The 16443-nt window shown below is 32.4% G+C and overlaps 1 protein-coding gene across 2 annotated transcripts in view; it reads right to left on the minus strand.

The window, feature by feature from the left end:
• The window catches only part of LOC137577092 (uncharacterized), a 36677-nt gene extending 20567 nt beyond the window's left edge, over positions 1-16110 (minus strand). For both annotated transcript variants that reach the window (XM_068290473.1, XM_068290472.1), the window contains exons 1-2: positions 15970-16110; positions 15182-15285 (exon numbers count right to left, since the gene is read on the minus strand). The gene's annotated coding sequence lies outside the window, so the exon portion shown is untranslated. The remainder of the gene's footprint in view (positions 1-15181; positions 15286-15969) is intronic.
• Between the last annotated feature and the right edge of the window lie 333 nt (positions 16111-16443).

The following is a 16443-nucleotide window of genomic DNA, read 5'->3' on the forward strand; positions in this document are numbered from 1 at the left end:
GGCAAAAAAAAATATGTAGAGAATAATATTCTAAAGAAAAATACAGTTTATTTAAAGCTGTTATAAATACATTGTTCTGTATACCTTATGAGTCATTTCAATTCATAGCATAAAGGTAATGATTATTATTTAGGACAATTAAAGGATTCCATGACATTGGTTTGAGATTTATACAAAAGAAACTGAGTACACTCTTTTATTATATTAACTTTTAGAAGCAAAACTGTGAGTCCTTAAATCCTTTATATTTTATCTATGCAATCCAATAATAGTTTTTCCTCTCATAGAGTATTTTTGAAGGATAACGATGTTTTAAGCCATGCCTTGAAATATCGTTCTTGCAATTACTTGAAAGGTTTGAGGAGCTAATACAGAGAACATCATAAGCCACTCATAAATCGGCTTAAAGATTAAAACCAAAAATTTATCTTCTGTTCTTCAGCTTTGAAAATGATTTCAGTTAATGCTGCTATACAAGTTTATATTTAATACAGAATATCACCTAAAAATAGTGATTTAATGTTTTGAGTTTGAGGAACTAATTATAGGCATGCGTTTTGATTGATCATCAATTGCAACTTTTCTTTCTTTCCGAGTGACTGTTTGATTACATTCAAGTAAGGCTTGGTCTCCACCCGTTTTTGTTTTTTGTGCATTACATACAGAATTACAAGAATTACAGAATTCTTCATGGTCATATTGAATTGTATATACTTAAAGTCAGCTAGAAACTCATCATCAGGTATGTTGATTATATTGAAAAGGCTCATTTCTGTGTCAGCTGCAGCCAATAATGATAATAATAATAATAATAATGGTGAATTAAACGCTGCTCGTGTTACCATATGCGATGCCATGCACATGTATGCCATGGTCAGCACACACACTCTCACACACACGCTCATCAAATGTTTTTTTCTAGTTCTGTAAAGTGACAACTCAAAGTAACTTTTTTTGTGTGTATGTGTGAGATGTGCCAACTTTTGTAGCCGTCTTCTATTAGCAAAAACAATACAAAAAGAGACAGACAACAAACAGTTGGCTGATTTCCGTTGGCTTCACACCAATCATCAGTCAAGCAACAACTAACAACCAACAACAAACAACTAAATTGGAGCAGTCAGCCATCGAGTCAGTAGTTCAATGCGATGACTGAGAGGCGAGGTTTAATGATCGAAACCCCAAATCGTTTGCCCATTGTTCATCAATCTTCATTTGTGGCCCTTTTTATAGGCAATATCCAAAAAGCGGCTGAAAGGCTAAGTCTTTAAAGTCTGTCAAAATATTATTTAATAATGGAAATAAAAAAAGAAAAACTATGAAATCTTGATCATTTTTAAAAACTAGAGCAACAGTAATTGTTTGTCTTGTTATATGAACTTTAACCGCAATTGATACTTCATTTTTGGTGTTTAAAAAGAAGTCCAAAGACTTAAGAAATTATGAGTTATGTGTTTTAATTATGTGTACTTTAAAGAAGGAAATTTTGCACCCATCCAACTATTTACATTTTACAGTATTGAAATCTTTTTCGAATCCTCTTCCTTTCTCAAAAAAAGAAGCTTGTTTACTGATCGATTTCTGATCCGACAAAGGTGTCGAGAAAAAATGACGACTTCTCTTGATAAGTTGCTTATAAATTCTTTATTAAATAGTTTCTACTTCTATTAGAGATATCTTTTTAATCATACCCGGAGTTAGCCTTAACTTTTGGTATTGTATTCTATATAAATCACACTTTGAGTCTTCCTGTGCTTAATCTACAGTTAAGAAAGAATAGAACTAGCCAAGAACATGTTTCATCCATCCAACAATAAGGGCGTCTAAGCGTCGCCCACTCGCCTCGTCATGGCAATGTGGAACATTTCGTCTTATATTTTCTTGACAGTTCTTTAACCTAGCAAACATCATAGACCAAACAAACAAACATATGCAAATGTTGCATAAATTTCTGTATTGTCATTGCCCCTCCAAAAAAATAAGAAGAAAAAACAAAAAGCTGTTGACTATGGTGTTGATGGTGGCGATGTGGCTGATGATGATGTGGATGATTGAAGGAAGCAGAACACAGCATTTTAAAGTCGCCATGTAGACGGCAGCGGCAGCAGCGGCGGCACTTGAATTGACAACGTGAGTGCTTTTATTTATAGTTCAGTTCACTTCTTTTTTTTTTTTTTTTTTGCCTTTCGAATTATTTTTGTACATTCTGCGCTTGGACGACGGCTTGGCTTTTGATATTTTAATGAGTTTCGGGTTGCCGTGTGGCCAAAGACCCATCCACTACCTTGACTTATTATGTATTGTGATTATTTGCCCATGAAATCATCAAAAAATCAAAAAAACTGATTTGATGACAGAAAACAAAAGACTTAGGCGACAAACTGTGAATGAAACGCAGCGAAAAAAAGAGGAAGACTGCATAAATCTAGCAAAATATATTGCAAAATCTGTTATATCTGCACAAAAGATGCAAATTTTTTTTACAACAACAACAACTACAACAAGAGGCTGGCTTAGCATTTTGCATGTAACTAAAAAGTAGAAATTTACCTCCCTTCAAGTTGCAACATTTTTTGTTCAAGCATAAAAAAGCAAGAAATTTTTTTGAATTGAATATAAAGTGAATGGTGAATACCCTTTCAAAGGTGAGCTCGAGGTGGTTTTGTTCAGAATATATGTATTTGTGTGGAACTAGAAATAAATACTTTGTTCTTTTAAATGTTCATAGATTCGAAGCATTTCAAAAAAGATTCAGAGTAACAATAAACAGTTCGAGCATAAAAGGTTTTCAAATTTATAAAATGTTTTGTATTATTTTGACAATAAATTGATTACGATTCAGCATAATTGACAGTCAATTTGAAAATTTCATTGTCATTATATCAATATCTTTATGACTAGAAGGACTTAGATAAGAATTATCACCTAATGATTGGGAGTAAATAAGAGAAATTACTTAAAGTATGTAAGTCCAAACTTGAACATTTCGAAAGAGTATCAAAACTTCCACTTAAACAAACCCAAGTCAAGTTGGGGATTTCTTTCCCTACTTTTACACTTTGCTTGCCTTAGATGCGGTTTTCTCGTTGTTTAACATTAAGTCATTGTATTGAAATGTTGTAATCCGGCAATAGACTTGTCTGAGGTGAACTATCGGCAAACAGGTAAATATTTATATTTCAGTTTCATTGAGCAATTACGTTGACCCTTTGGTCAAGTCATAAGGAAAAGGTCAAATATTCAAACTTATGTAAAATTTTTACAATTTTTCAGTGAGTGATTCATAATTTAACTTATATATGTGACTCTTAATTAGTTTCTTGCGGTTGATGCGTTGCCTCTTGACACCTTTTGCATCTTTTCAAAAGAGACACACACACACAGCGAGTAGGAGGGCGATTCGGAGAGGGGGGGGAACGCAGGTAGGCGACACGAGTTCGAGTTGAGTTAACGCCTCGTTGCACCTACAATGACTACAGCAGCAATTGCAACTTTCTGCCACACGGCGGCAATTAACTAGTCCGCGACATTTTGCAACCATGCCGCGGATTGCGGCAAGTTGGCAGTGTTGGAGTCGGCATCGGCATCACCATCGACTGCGGGCAATGGTGGCAAGTAATTAAGGCATTTCTGACTGAACATTGTCCACTGAACTCCAGTAATGCCATATCATTATGTTTGCTTGGAAAAACGCAGTGGGTTAATGCTAATTGCAAATGCATTAGGCTAGTTTTTTTCCTCTCCTTTATTTTCATCTTTTGCAAAGAACTAATTGAGTAGCAATTAGAAAGCTAAACGAACACAAAAACCTAATGAATACCCAAGTACATATATATAAATCTATCTATTTATAAAGAGCAGCAATAAGTGAGAATAAAGGAAAATATCTTAAGACCAAGTTTAAGTCTGTTACTCCAAAAGAATTTGTGTTCTTCTAGGGCAATAAGGCTTACCTAGCTTTAAGTTAACTTTTTACATGTCTGAAATGACCAATCTTATGAACCATTAGTCATTTATGACCTTGTTATTGTTAAAATGTAAACATATAGATATTTCTTAGTGGAGAAATATGAAAACCTTTTAAGAACTAAACATGGGTATATTATGTTATTTATAAAAAACGAAGTTCTTATCGGAGATTATTAAGATAAACTAAATATACTAATAAGACTAAGACTGAAATAAACTGATTAAGAAATATTAAAATTCTAAAACTGCCCATTAGTATTAAATTACATTTTGATGTTCATTTTCATATCTCATGCAAGTTATTTGATACTTTACAACATCTTCAATTGGTTTCTCTACTTATCGAAGAGGCGTTGATTGATATTTTGTTTTATATCTGGCTAATTTTTATTACCAAAATTGGCTCATAACAACAGCCGCCTCAGAAAATCACCTAATAACTACCTAAAGTAGTTTTATACCAAAAAACCAACCAAAATAACCAACCTAACAACCTACCTGCCTTCCATTATTAAATATATGCTATTAAATAAATGTGAATAGATCATAAACAAAAAAAGGCAAAAACTATGTGGAAACTATGTGAAACCTACACGCCCGCCGAGACCACAAAGTGAGTCATAAAATTTAATGAACATAATTAAGTGTAAGTTGTAAATAAATGCTAAAATATGGTCAATAGACATAATCGATTATCAATAAGATGAGAGCGAGAGAGAGGGAGATGGGGCGATTATGTAAATGCATTTAACAAAGTCTTTTAGCATTAGAACAACTGAAAGATTCAAGTGCTTCTTGAAAAATTTATGCAAAGCTCTATGAACCTAATGTGTCCTTGACTTAATTTTGACTTTAAGATGCTAAAGCAAAGTTCCGTCTGAGGTCTAAAAAATTCATCCATTCGATTCTCATTCCAAAAAGGTTTCTGTATTTGGCTTAAATTAACCTTGTAGGCCAACCAAAACGAACAAGCTCGATGACCATCAATATGAAACGCTCTCTAAAGTGGAAAAAATGTAAAGCAGAAGACGCTACCCCAAAATAGAATGGTATCTCGGTGCTCGGTCCGGGAGGTGGCGAGTGAAGACATTAACCATGCCTTGATGGTAAGAAAAATAATTGCAAAAAAACAAAAAAAAAAAAAATAAAAATAATAATAACTGAGACCGAACTGTAGCAACTAATTATGCATGCATATCAAGAGGAACTTCAATTCACAGTCAAGTTAAAGTTAATCCCACCCAAGCGGATCAGTGAAGCGGCAAACACTCGACTTACCCACTGACTGAAGTATAGTAACTATGCATTAACCTCCCCTCTCCCTCTCTCCCACTGCTTCCAACAACGTCGTCGTCTTTACTGTCTGTGTTTTAATTTGTTGTTATTTTGTCTACTCTATAATCATCGAATAATTGAGCATATTAGGTTTATTGTAGTCCATGTCCATAGGAAGTGTTTGGCAAAAACCATTAAGCGTATTGATTCCTGATTCATAGCGAAAACTGGATATACTTAAGTGTGTAGAGCAGTGTAGCTATTAATTTAGATTTATTAAGGGTTAGAATGGGTAGATAAAAGAAGTTTCCATTTGTGATAAGATCTCGAAAGGTCTATATACTATATCTAGAAGATGGTAAGACTAAATTTATTGTACTAAAAACATATATGGCTGGAGCTAAGTAAACGTTTCTTTCATCAAACTTAAACACAAACTTTTTATACTATCTTTAGAATATACATAGAAAGTTCGCAAAAGTTTGAATTTATATATACTTTCATATACTTTTCTAAAGGATATCTTCGAGGGGTTCACCATAAGAGAGGCTATATCTGCAAATGGAGTGCAGATCTCAAAGTTCCTTCATGAAATATAAACTGGTTCAAAGGATATCGAAAATCTGTTCTACAGGGGATTAAGAAATCGTTATCACATCCCACTTAACGGAATATTATATTGGTATAAAGTTTGTCTCTATTGAGCTAAAAGACAAACGACAAAAATCTCAATACATATTTCATTCCATGTAGGGTAATTGGAAGTCGTTGTCTTTGGCTTAAACGTTTAGCGTACAAAATTTTTCCTTACTCATTTTGTTTACTTTTCATATATTGCAATTTCACAACTTTCGCTCTCTTTTTCCCCTCCTCCTTTTGTCTCTCATTCTCTACCGCTCTACTCTTTTTTTCTCTTGTAGTTTAATCTCTTTTGAAATGTTTTTTGAATAATACGCGAATCAGAAGAAAAGAGTGTGAGACCCAGAGACAGGGGAGTCGGGGGAGGACTTTGGCACATTGCAAAACAAGTTTTCATGTTTATAGAAAAAAATTTTTCCTTTTCATGCAAAAAAGCAATTGCAGCTTAAAAGCAGCAGCAGCAAACTCACTGGAAAAATGTGTGCGAGTGTGTGTGTGTGTGGGGTGTTTTTTATTTTGGGGGAAAATGTTAGGAAAACTGTCGAAATAAAGAACTTGGCAGTTGCATTTAGTGCAATTGCTTTTCTTTGTGCCAGTTGTCGCTGTTGTTGTTGCTGTTGTTGTTGTGCAGCTTAAGCTGCCATTGAAACTGTTTCTGAGGGACCGACTTTGCGGTTTATGTACATATCTCTTTGGAATCTCCACAACATGCAACATGCACCACATCCCAGAGATTCATACATATGTACATGTGTATGAGTGTGTTTGCCACTGTCGACAAGTGGCACCCAAGCACTTGGCAAGGCAGGCAACAGCCGGAGAAGGGAAAGATAGAAGATTTCCAAGGGAAGATGATGCTGTTAAGCTGGTAAATGAGCAAACGATGTCAGACTATATGAATATATCTACACACACACACACACACACTCACAGACAGACTCTTCTTGTATATTGTGGCTTAATTTTTTACCCGAATAAAAAAAAAACTAAATAAACTTGTCAAGTGTTTAAATTGTATTTTTTGTCTGCTTCTCTTATATTTTTTTGGTTTTTCATTTTTATTCGTAACTCGTAAACGGAATATGAACTTGAAAATCCCCTTACCCAGCCCTTTACATCACTTGACATTGTAAATTAGAAAACAGAATAGTCAAATGAATGCCACGAAGACATCAGACCGAAGAAGCTATTAAACTATAAGAATCAAGGCAAACAGACAATGCACTGAAAGAAAATGAAGGCAATCAATTTCGGTAACTAACCAGCTAACTAAGAGTCGACTGGATTAGAATATATCTATCTTTTGGGCTAAAATGTTTCGGTTAAGGTAGGAAAGCAGTTCGTATGGAATATTGTACTGAATTTTTAAACCGACTTGTAAGTCCTTCGAACTATCTAAAGAGAATTGACTGAGAATTGAATTGATATCTAAATAATTGATAATTGGTTCAAACTTCAACGCAGAAACCTAAAAAGGCAATAAAGAAATTGGATTTCAATCCAATTTTGAGATTTGGCAACGTTTGTCAAGATAAATGTCTGCCAGTTCTACCTTAGGTGAAAATATACTGACCTTACAGTAGTAAGGTACAGTACAGTACAGTAACTAGTTGGGAATCATAGCTTAATAAAGCCAAAAAGAAAGCCCATAGTCTGTTTTATATTAAATGAATTAATTGAAAATTCAATTTTATGGTTAGCTTCAAAAGCCCTTTAGTTAAAATAACAAAAATATTTCATAAAAATTTAAAGTAGTCTTGAATTTTAAATATTCTGTTGTGCATTTAAATTTAAAGACTTGGTCAACTTTGAATTGTAAATTTCTTTAAGTGTAGTTTTTAGCTGTCTACTCAAAATATATGCATAATCATATTTTGGCCAGACTTACAGACATACACACACACATACATGGATATATCTTTACGAAGAAGATTACAAGGTCAATATCAATCAGTAGCCAAGACATGGCATCGCATTTGACATTTCGTTTGGCTAAGAGCATACGAAAGAAAAATAAAATAAAATCAAAATGTATGTCAAAATTGGAAATGCAGCAACAAGTTCAATTCAGTTCAGTTTTTATTTTTATTTTTAGTAGCAACAGTTGTAATTTATATTTATGGCCTGAACTTGAAATTAAGAAATGAAAGAAAACGAGATAAATAAAAATCGATTGAGGGCGCGATTTGCCCCCCAACAATAAACGAAAACCTGCACCTACTCCGCCACATTATGCCGGCCGGACATCCGCGTTTTTGGGTCAAACTGTGGCCAATTAAATGTTTGTTTTTTTTTTCGGGTGGTTATATTGCAACAGTTTATGGTAGCGGAAAAACCAGTTCAATTTTAATCAATTTTCATTTGTTTTCTTTAGTATTTGGGTCTCTCTTTCTCTGTCTGTCTGTCTGTCTCTGGGTCAATTAGTGCAGCATTTGTTCAATTTTGTGTGACAAAAAGTGCAGTTTACCGTAAATGTTGGGCCTATTGTTCAGATCTGTCAACGAGTCGAATGTTAATAAAACTGGTTAACTGATCTCCAAATACCTATTATTGCGCTTTTTATGCTAATAGCCCCAACTCAACTCAAGTCTCAGTCTCAAGTCTTTCATTATGATGAAAATTAGCTTCATTTTGGGTTCAAGTCTTCAAAGACTTTGGCCTCTATGTATCAGTATCTGGGCTATATATACATGGGGGACCATTATTGTGTTTCTCTGTCAGTCTCGCATCGATATAACAATTAAAACCATTTAAATCAATTGAAAGTTGATTTATCGATGTCACCGGATGCCCTGAACTTGAAAAATGGTAATTTAATTTGTCTGCTCGACCATTAATATGAATTAGTATTAAATACCTTTCAGTTTTTTTTGCTTTATTTTTTTGTTTGTGTGTACTTCGAACTGGAATATTCAAATGCTAATAACGCCTTATGAGTTTTGTTTCGGAACTTGTTTTCAATTGACTGTTAGCGTGTTTAATATACTTCATAAGAAAAGAAGAATTGGCATGCCTAATATACTCTAACAAAAGACAGGGTTCAATTCATTTGAACCTTTGCAATAGGTAATGGAAAATAGATTTATTCTTTTATATTCTGTCTTAAAGATATTAATGTGATTTCACTGACAATAAGAGAAGACATTTAAAGTATATAGAGGATATTTGGAGTGTATAGCTTACGTTTTAGAAAAAATTTGACCTAGACCGAAGATGAAATAAAATATATAAAGCTGAAATGTAAAAAACCCAAGTGAATCCCTTGGAATATATTTTAGTCATACTGAATAAACAATATTTATTGAATAACTATTCTAACTTTTTCCTCAAAACAGAATAATATGTGATAGATTTTTGTATATAGACATTCAGAAACTGGTTTATAGTTTGTGATTCGTGAACTTCAGAAAACAGATAATTAGGATTACTTTATAGAAACAAAATAGACAGAAATTGATTTTCGTTTAACGAATTGTTAAAAAAATCAGCATTAGTTTTCCGGTAGGAATCAAAGATTAAGTATTACAACTTTTACATGTTAACAATTATCAATAGTACTTTCGATTAATGATAAAATCGCTCAATAAACACAACTTGAAATGTTCTTTCTATGTATAAAGTTACTAAGTAACTGAGTTTTAACTTGCTGGAAGTCTATAAATCTTATAAATATTTAAGATTTCAAAGGTTGGCACTGTTTCAAGAATCATTAGCAGACTAATGGTCATATGATAATGCCCTAGATTTAAAATCTTATATATCCATAAAATTGATTGATCTCTAGACTTCCAAAACTCTGCATGATGAACTTCAAAAAGGTCGAAATGTAGACAAATTGTTACAAATTTTTAAACTCAATTAAGACACATTTCATTAACTAATTCCAATTCTAAGAATTTTCACTTAAATTTACTTTTTATGATCCTAATCTCCAACCAAACCAAAAAAACAAAGGAACCTTAAAAGAACTGAGTTTTCCTTCACCTAAAAAACAGAAATCTATATAAAAAAAACTTACTCATGTTAAAATCAAGTTTATTTCAAGTTATTCTAAATCCAATTCCCTTCTCATGGGAAAGGGTATAACTTGTTTTACTTGATTGAATTCGAAAGTGTGTAGTTTTTTTGTTAAATTGTTTAATTAGTTGACACGCTTCAAACAACAGCAATAATTTATTATTGTTCTTTCGAATTCCAATTGCTTAATTTAAGATAAAAATCTACATAGACTTGTGCAGTCTCGATGTATACATAGATACCTACTATATACAGTCGACACTCAAAGATCTATTATATATTCAAATAATTTGTCACGTTCTCGAGCATTGGAAATATCGTAAGATAATCTCAACTAGTTGCCATACCTTTATATATTTTGATCTCAGTTTATTTAGTCATTTAAATTTATTTAAAATATTTGTTTAATATCGTTCTCTTTCTTCCCATTTGGGGAACTGGAAACGTGTTTTTTTTTTCTTTTTGCTGCTCGAATTCTATGGACACGTTCGTCGGGCTTATCACTACTCGATTGACTATTTTTGGGGGTTTTGTGTTCAAGATTTTTATTTTTGCTTAGTTGTTGTTGTTGTGTGTGTGTGTGTGTTGTGTATGTTCGTGTTTTTTTTTTCTTTGTGAGTTTCTTATTTTATTTATATTTGTTTTAGCTAATTCCGGTTCGACGAACCTTTCACTTATTGGATCGCTGTGAATTCCATAGCCATATGAAATGTTAAATAATATTTCATGTTCAACGATTTTGTTTGTTTAGAAATATTCCATAGGGAATGATGTAAGTATGTATACATATATATATTCTATTGGCATTGTTTGCCCGTGGCATATGCAAAAATGCATTCACACATCTGTTTATAGAGATATAAAAGGGTATCTATATAGATATTGTGGTCTTTTATTGATTCACCGCAATTAGCTAAAGGTAAATTAACACTGGAAAGAAGGGTATATTAGTTTTGGGCAGCAGCTTGCTGGCTTGCCACTGATTAAGATTATACAGAGTTTTGTTTTTCATATGAGATAAAAGTTATAAACTTCTTTTTACTTTATTTTTAAGTGGTTTTTGGTTTGAATTCTTTATTTAAGATCTATCCTTAGTGGGGCAATTCTGAATATATCTGACAACATTGGTGGCAAATTCATATCCACACACAACCATTAACTTATACCTACTAATTCTGGTTAAGGTTTCAAGAACCATATATTTTTTAAGAAGTTAGACTAATAACTTTGAAGAAGAGGAGAAATTGGTCTGAAGATTTTGTAATTCTAAACAAATTTGAGTATATTCTGTTGTCTTTATTATGGTAATCAGTAGATCTCTTTGAAGTATCAAAGCCTTCTTTAATTATAAACTTTTACTCGAAAACCCTTCGAAACACTTCTCTAAAGATAAGATTATCACATCATTATACATGTAAGTTTTAAGAGTTATTTAAAATGTCAGGTTGCTAAATCTCTGAGCCTTCAGTTGGCAGTCAAAGAATAATGGACAATTTCAGCAAATTGAAAAGGGATTTCGGACCCTTTTATAATAGTTATAATAGTTGAAATAGAAATTAGAGACTCAATCTAGAAAAAGATTTCCTCATTTTAGAATTTCTGAAATATTCAATAATATGTTTTTAAAGGAAAATAAAATTTAAGAAATATATTCCCAACTGATAGTTGGACATTGCTAGCAGCAATAGGAAGAGTATACATAAGGCGATATATCCATTATTTTTGTATCCATTTGTTTTTTATTTTTGGTTGCTGCATTTTAAGCAATGAACTGTAAAAACCACATAAATGAATTGTTTTATTTGTTTTACCATATGAAACGAATTGATGTGTCTGGGGGCAGTTTAGAAAAATCGACATACATACATATCTATGTATGTACATACATTTCTGTAGACATTTGAAAACATATGTTTCGAATGACCGCATTCATTCATTAATTATATCGGTTTCGTTTTAAATTTTTTGCTGTTGCCTCATTAATTTCACATTGACAGAGAGTCAAAAGGCAAACTCCCACAATAATCTGGCTTATTCGATGTATTTTGCTTTTTAGTTAACCATTTTTAGTAATTGTTTATTGTTAGAGATGCGATTAAGTATGGCGTAACTGACAAAAAAAAAAAAAAAAAAGTGTGAAATTTAAACAATATTTTTTACAATTTCTAGCATTTGGTGTTTGGGACTCGTATGTTTCATCTCCATATTTATTGAGGCCGCGTTTGATTAATTCATACATTTTGTTTAACAAGTGTTGGAAGTGTTGGAGATGTTGCAACCACACCCTCGCCAGCCTCTCCGCCCACTGCTCAACAATGTTGCAGACAATGAGACAGACAATGTCTATTAATAATCGTCTACAAATGTAGAAATAAACAAACCCAAATTGAAAAGAAACAATTTCAGGCTATTTACATGTCCATAATGACGAAGTTTAGGTACCCTAACTAATTAGTTAAGCTCACATACTAATGTAGTGTAACCAATTTACTTATGAATCTATTGGCAAATGTTTTGGAAACCAATATGCACATAAGGAATTGGAATAAATAAACAATAAACAAGATAATATAGGTCAAAATATCAATTTTTGGGTCTTAATTCAAGTCTGTTGATCTGATAGTTGAAAATTTATTAAATTTAAAATATTAAGTTTTTCATTTTTTCCTATGATAGATCATAAACTGTAACAAAATATCTCCAAAGAATTTGCATATCCATATGGATAGGAATTTTGAAAATCTCTTACACATTTATTTATTAATATATTATAATTCAGTTTGAGCAATTTAAAGCTATAGTTAGTCCAATGTTCTAAGTAGTTATAAATATTGAATATTTAGATTTATTTTAAGTTAAGTTAAGTTAAGTTCCTTTCTAAGTACCCTGAAGAAAGTTCTTGCAAATTTAGAATCCTTTTTAAAATATTCTTTATCAAAGTTGATTAATTTTCATTTTTGGAAAATTTTCTACTTTTTTTAAGCTATAAAAATTTATTTCCTATTTATTCGGTTTCGCCCTAAATATTAATTCTTGTTTCCAAAACAATAATTCTATACCAGTTCCAGTTAAACTACATTTTAGCATAATCATAATTTGTTTAAGGAAATGATGAATAGATAAGACATTTTGAAAAGAAACTTTATGATAAATAGGTTTGATGACTTAAAAAAGAACTGACTTATATAGAACATGGAAAGGAAGTTTCACAATTAGAATAAACCCCGCATGGAGGGAGGGTATAAGCAGATTTTGTTGCTTACTTCTTTGAGGTTTTCATACGAATTCTGGTTTTGAGAATATTTGGCCAAGACTAACTTGTTTATGGGCTTTTGATTTTGATGTTAAATTCATTTCGACAATTAAAGCCAATAAAGAAGGGGCAGACATTTAGTCCATGTTCTATTCATATGGAGTGCAACAAATATGGTCTATGAAGTTATCGATTGAGGAATGGTCTCTGATTATTTATAAGCTTCTTTTGCCGCATAAGGCATTGAGTTGTTGAATTACGAGTATTTTTACTTGTCACACTCAATTTGCATACAAACATCGATATCCACACATAGAATGGTGTGGAATGGAGTGGAGGCAGTGGGGCAGGAATCTCTATCAATGCGTGCTAGCTTTTTCGGTTTTAGCCAAATTATATAATCAAATTAACGATTTCGAGTCATCATCGGTTGAGGCATACATACAAATGGTAGAGATGTACCTATCAACGAGGGCAGCTAGTTGAGTAAGTGTCAATTAACAAACTTAATCCAGTTGAACTTTTACTTCTAGCATATTTAAGTTAGTTAAATCATTTGCTTGAAGTTTTAGAATAGTTTTCCATATTGACTGTGATCAGAACTGAAACTGTTGGACCAAGAAACCAGCTCTGTCAAATAAAGTATTGAGCTTAAGCTTAATGAATTGATTATATTCTTCGGTTTGTCATTTATCTTTAAAAAAAAACCCTTCTCTTTTTTCTTAAATGTTTTTCCGTTTAAGTTTTAACTACTTTTGGAATCGACTAAGGTGCTAATCAAGAGGGCTGAATTTAAAGCAAAACTAGAGGTTTGAATATCCCCAGAAAATATTGTTCTTTCAAAATTTGTTTAAGATTTTTCGACTTTATTTATGCACACCTAAAAAGTCTGCCATGTATGGACAGGGGAGGACAGCTGTCCCCACTAAGAGCTTTATATTTTATACTTTTTGGCTGGAATCTATTAAATTTAAGACGAAATTCCGTCAAACAATTCATTTAAAAATGAAAATCTATTTGGATTCTATTTTTTAAATCTGCCTACGAATGAAAGGATATAACAGATAATTCTACATTTTCGATTTACATCTTATACTTAAACTAAACTAATTCGAGTAATTTATGATAACAAGTTGTCAGTTCCGTTGGCCCCTTCGATTCTCAATATATTTTATAGGACTTAAACTTGAAATCAGTTTTCGCTTCTTGTCGAATTTGTTCAACTTTTAAAAAACGTTTACGAAAAGCTACCTTCTGTCTTATGTTAGAAAACAATTCGAAAATAATTACAGACCTATAATTAGATTCCATTTATTTATTATATTTTTAATTAATTGTAATAAATAGCAACTAGATAATTAATCACTCTGAGATGCTAGTAAAATTTACTGAAAAATCCCAATTGTTTATAGTCGCCAAATGGAGACATTTGGGAATAACATCTAATTTGTGATTTTAGATACGGAAATCCCCTACTTAAATTTGTATTTGTATTTGGAAATGCACTTACGACATTTCATTACATTTACTAAGTTGTCTTCTATGAGCTTAGAACTGTCATTAGCCAAGTTTATATCAGACTAACTCAAGACTTTGTATCCAAATAATTCGCCTACTTTTCAGTCACCTCCCGCTATGTGTCTGTTGCTAAGTCTGTCATTTATTTAATCATTAGCCAATTTCAATTTGTATTTAAGAAATGAAATTTTCTGTTGAAATATATTCAGTAATTAAAAGAGAGTTTGGCTTCATTTTTTTATGACTTTTCGCTGCTTTTGTCCAGCTGGGGCACTTCTAAGCCAAAATCCAAGCGAGCAGGACAATTTGTTGGCTTCTCTGCCAAACTGATTTGGGTCATAAAAGGCAAAAGCGTATGCTTATCCAATTTATGGGACATTCCCCAGTTTTTTTTGAATCGGATAAGAGAATTGAATGTTAAACTAATTTGTTTAAGTGTAATTTGTTTATGTAATGTGTTTTTTTGGTATCATTTTAATTGCATTTGTTTTGAAACTAAGCGAAACTTACCTCGTGTCTTTTTTGTTTCGTTGTTGTTCTTGGTTTTGTTTTGTTTAATTATTTCTTGTGTGTTTGGAATTAAATTTTGAAAATCGAGTCAAACGCATGAAAGACTAAAAAAAACAGAGAGAAACCAAAACCAAAAAAAAAAAAAGAAGAAAAAAAACAATTGCATTTATAATTTTTTTAATTGACAAACAAAAAACTTGAATGCAAACGTCGCGACAACTTATTCAAAAGTCAAATGGTCAACGATAAAAATAAAACAAAAATTGATTAAAACTGAATAAATGGATATACATATGCGATATATGTACACAATGTGTGTTCGAGTGTGTGTGTGTGTGTGTTGAGCCCGTGGGCTTTTAGTCCCAAGTTTTTGTTTAAGTTTATAGTTTTTGTTGTTGTTTCTTCCATAGAAAAAAAACCGCTTAAATATTGCATGGGCAAGCAACAACAACAACAGCAAAGGCAAAGACTTGAGTTTAAAACAAAACGAAGATGAGCAAAGCGCACGCCAAAAAATCCAAAATTATGCAATTTCTTTTTGTTTATTTCCAATTTCTCACTTTGCTATCTTCGGTTTGCTTTCGGCTTCTGTCTTCTTTTACATTTTCGCCATGCGGCGGCTTGCATTTTGCTTTTTGTTCACAGTTTTGCAGTTTCGTTTAAGTAGCATAAAAAAGCGCGAAATTGTGTCAGAAAGATTATTATTATATATTTTTTTCCCCCGTTTTTAATTTTCAATTTTTCGTTTTCTTCTGACACTTTAAAACAAATATTTATACGTTTTGCACCTTGTTGATTTGCGGCTGCAACGCACACAAAAATCAAAGCAGCGGCACTTGCACTTGATGCGTTTTTTTTTTTGCTTCTTTCGACGGAGTCTGCGCGCATTTACCGAACCGACTGATCGACAACCGGATCGAACGACTGACTACAAGAAACTGAGCGAGAGAGAGCCCCAAACACTGGCCACTAGCCACGATCAGCCAGCCAGACGGCAGTTCAGTCATTTAGCAAGAAGTCTCGAAGTCTCACAGAGTCTGCAATTGGAAAAATGCTGCCGGTTTGTCTTGAAAAACGTTGCATAATTTCGGGCTAAACTTTAAATTAAATAGGCTGTTAAGGTACTAACAAACATTAAGATTTGCTGTTTCAATATTTAAGCATTATAGTCTTTAGAATAAAGTCTAAGAGTGTATTCGGAGCTATATCTAATAAAGAAGACGGCTCTATCTAAACAAACAAATGAGTAATACCTCTATCTC

The sequence above is a fragment of the Drosophila tropicalis genome, unplaced genomic scaffold (assembly GCF_018151085.1).
Source record: "Drosophila tropicalis isolate 14030-0801.00 unplaced genomic scaffold, ASM1815108v1 contig_593, whole genome shotgun sequence".
Taxonomy (NCBI): Eukaryota; Metazoa; Arthropoda; class Insecta; order Diptera; family Drosophilidae; genus Drosophila; species Drosophila tropicalis.